Genomic DNA, 3,917 nt, shown 5'->3' on the forward strand with positions numbered 1-3,917 from the left:
CCAAAGGGTTAGCTGCCAGTTTTTTCATGTAAAACTGAGATGTCAGAAGGGCTAGACTAGCTGTGTTCTTAAATATACCGTTTCCATCTTAAGTACACGTACATTCCATAAAAGCCAGCCTTTCGTGGGTCAGGTATTCTGTTGTAAGAAGAACCCAGATAGCTTTTCAAAAGAGGTGTCCCTGGCCACTGTGTCAGGGAGACAGGCAGTAAGTCCAAAACAGGGGCACCTCTGGGTACAGTCTGCTTCCCTTTGCCAAACGTTCCAATTAGCAAAATTAGTCACAGAGACTTACATAGCTTAAAGGGATCAGTGGGTTGTGAGGACCCACAGGTAGAGAGTGGGCTTGCTGGACAACTTACAACACAGCTTTCTGGCCTGGGCCGTGCTCTAAAGGGTGCTGGTTGGCAAGTTAGCAGATGTAAAGGACCAAGTAGGATGCCCAAGTGAGGTATACGCTGTCTTCAATACCCAAAGAGTCTGAGAAGGTGCAGGGCCTTCTTTTTCTGGTGGTGGTGGAAGGACCACCTGCAGCTTTTCCTTGACTCCTGGAAGGATTAAACATTGTGAACTGGCCGAGTGTGGTGGCTCACGCATGTAATCCCAGCACTTTGGGAGGCCAAGACTGGCGGATCGCTTGAGGCCAGGAGTTAAGACCAGCCTGGCCAACATGGTAAAACTCCGTCTCTACTCAAAATACAAAAGTTAGCTGGGTGTGGTGGCATGTGCCTGTAATCCCCACTACTTGGGAGGCTGAGGCAGAAGAATCACTTGAACCTGAGAGGCAGAGGTTGCAGTGAGCCGAGATTGCACCACTGTACTCCAGCCCAGGCGACAGAGCGAGACTGCATCTCAAAAAAAAAAAAAAAAAAAAAAAAAAAAACAACCAAACAAACAAAAACTTGTGAATCAGCAGTTGTATTCCAAGAAATGGAATTTTGTCAGTGATTGTCAGTCCCTGCTGCTAGTGGAGATGTGGTAACACTATGATCAGAATCTCCAACACTGGGGCTGTTGACTTGCCATCCAAGAGGACGTCATCTGTATGGTGAAAATTTTGGACATCAGAGGGCAGAAGGACTGAGTTAAACCCTGACTCACCCACAGCGGGTAAATGGCAGGGGAGCTTATCCCACTGGCATTGACTAAGATAACCCCCTTTGGCACTTCAGGGCTGGAAGGAGAAGCACCAGTTCCTACCACAGATTCAGGTATAGATGCAACAAAACCAAGACTTCGAATTGTCCCAAAGGGCCCTACAGCACTTGGCTTTTTCTCTCTGCACTGTGAAACTTGCCCAAACCCTGTCAGTTGAATTTGGAAACTCCCTTTCCCCCATGAGACCAGGTAGGATGGTGGCTTATGCACCCATATCCAAGAGACATACAAGTTTCAAGGCACTTTTGTCCCCAGTGTACCTTAGCATACTCAGGTGCTCACGGCTTTTGGTCCCCCTTGAGGACAGGGAGACCTCATCCCTATCAGTCATCGTTTCTCCTTAAAGCAGCTGAGGTTGAGGTAGAGAATAAGTGAGGGACCAGGGATTGTGGGCAAGAGACTTGTGGGCATGAGACTGGTTCTGTGCCATTAAATGAGGGCACATTTACTTCTAGGTTCAAAGAGTGTGGCAGCAATTTGTGGCTCAAACAAATGAGTTTCCAATATTTTCAGCCCACGCACAGCCCTGTATCAAGTGGCAAGGCCATCATTACTGACTCTATTTATTTCAGCTTTGGGGATCCCTTGACTCCATAGCCACATTGCTTTCTGGTTGAGCCCCCAGGGATTTTGTTCTTCGCTGACTCAGACTAGACGTAAAGCCAGAGTGCCAGCATTTTCTTGCACTGATTCTCCATCCAGAGGGGTTGGAAGCCAGGGGACACCTGCACTTACAGAAACCTGTAATAAGAGGGGAATCCTAAGTTTAAATAACATGAAGCCTTTTTTTTAAAAAAAGTTATTTATTTATTTTTTTAAATAAGAAGGTCTCACTCTGTCACCTAGGCTGGAGTGCAGTGGTTTAATCATGGCTTACTGCAGCCTTGACCTCCTGGGCTCAAGCATCTTCACAACTCAGCTTCCCGAATAGCTGGGACCACAGGTGTGCACCACCATGCCTGGCTAATTTTTTGTATTTTTGGTGGAGATGAGCTTTCACCATGTTGCCCAGACTAGTCTCAAACTCCTGAGCTCAAGTGATCTGCCTGCCTTGGCCTTCCAAGGTTGGGATTACAGGTGTTAGTCACCGTGCCTGGCCATTTTTTGTTTGTTTGAGACAGGGTCTTGTCCTGTTGCCCAGGCTGTAGTACAGTGGCACGATCACAGCTCACAGCAGCCTTGACCTCCTGGGCTTAGGAGGTCCTGTCACCTCAGCTTCCTGAAGAGCTGGGACCACAGGCACATGCCACCATGCCTGGCTAATTTTTTGTATTTTTTGTAGAGACGGTTTTGCCATGCTGCCCAGGCTAGTCTCAAACTCCTGGGCTCAAATGATCCACCTACCTCAGCCTCTCAAAGTGCTAGGATTACAGGCATGAGCCACTGTGCCTGGCCCCACACAAGTCTTGAACTTCTAGCCTCAAGTGATCCTCCAGCCTTTGCCTCCCAAAGTGCTGGGATTACCGGCATGAACCACTACACCTGGTCACCTGAAGCTTTTCTACTGGGCAGTACATCTTGCTCCTTCCACCATTCCTTGTAGGAGAGAGTGTCTCCTGAATCCTGGGTGACATCAAAGGATTCAAATTCTGCCTCCCCTTTATTATTATTATTTTTTTTTGAAACAGAGTTTCGCTCTTATTGCCCAGGCTGGAGTGCAATGATGTGATCTCAGCTCACCACAACCTCCGCCTCCCGGGTTCAAGCAATTCTCCTGCCTCAGCCTCCGGAGTAGCTGGGATTACAGGCATACGCCACCACGCCCGGCTAATTTTGTATTTTTAGTAGAGATAGGGTTTCTCCATGTTGGTCAGGCTGGTCGCGAACTCCCAACCTCAGGTGATCTGCCCGCCTTGGCCTCCCAAAGTGCTGGGATTACAGGCATGAGCCACCGCACCCGGCCTTCTGCCTCCCCTTTAATGATTACTTTTAGTTCTGAAAAGTACAGGAAAGCTGCTGAAACAGGTATTGTTTCAGCCTACTATCCATTCACTCACATTTATTGAACATCTACTAGGTGTCAGATACTGGGGCTATAGCAGTGGAGACAGACAAGATGATGTGTTTGAGGGAGGATGGGAAGGAACAGAAGTGCTTCTTTAAAAGTGATGACATTGGCCAGGCACAGTGGCTCTTGCCTGTAATCCCAGCACTTTGGGAGACTGAGGCAGGCAGATCACTTGAGGCTGAGAGTTTGAGAGCAGCCTGGCCAACATCATGGTAAAACCTGTGTCTACTAAGAATACAAAAACTAGCCGGGCGTGGTCGTGTGTGCCTGTAATCCCAGCTACTCAGGAGACTGAGGCAGGAGAATTGCTTCAACCCAGGAGGTGAAGGTTGGAGTGAGCTGAGATCTCGCTACTGCACTCTTGGTCTGTCTACCTCAACACCAACTCTGCATACTCTGAGCAGCCAGTTCCACCCAGCACTCACCATCCCACCCACTTTTGTCTCTCCTGCTTCAACATCTCCTTCATTCTGTTGTGTCTCCTGTAGTTGCATTTGTTGCAGTTCACTTGAGCTGAGCCCCAAGGCCCTTCTACCTCTAGTACTGCATGTCCAGGACAGGCACAAGCATCCAGGCCTGAACAGGATGGATATGGCCCTAGAAAACAGAAAACAGGATTCCAGTCCCAGCTAAACTGGGTATGGCAAGACAAGGACCTAGGTTCCCATGTGCTCATGCTGAGAACTTGGGAAGGGACAGGAATTCTGCAGATCAACACAGCTTCACAAAGGCCAGCCAGGGGCTACCACCA

The sequence above is a fragment of the Symphalangus syndactylus genome, chromosome 18, assembly GCF_028878055.3.
Source record: "Symphalangus syndactylus isolate Jambi chromosome 18, NHGRI_mSymSyn1-v2.1_pri, whole genome shotgun sequence".
NCBI classification, from domain to species: Eukaryota; Metazoa; Chordata; class Mammalia; order Primates; family Hylobatidae; genus Symphalangus; species Symphalangus syndactylus.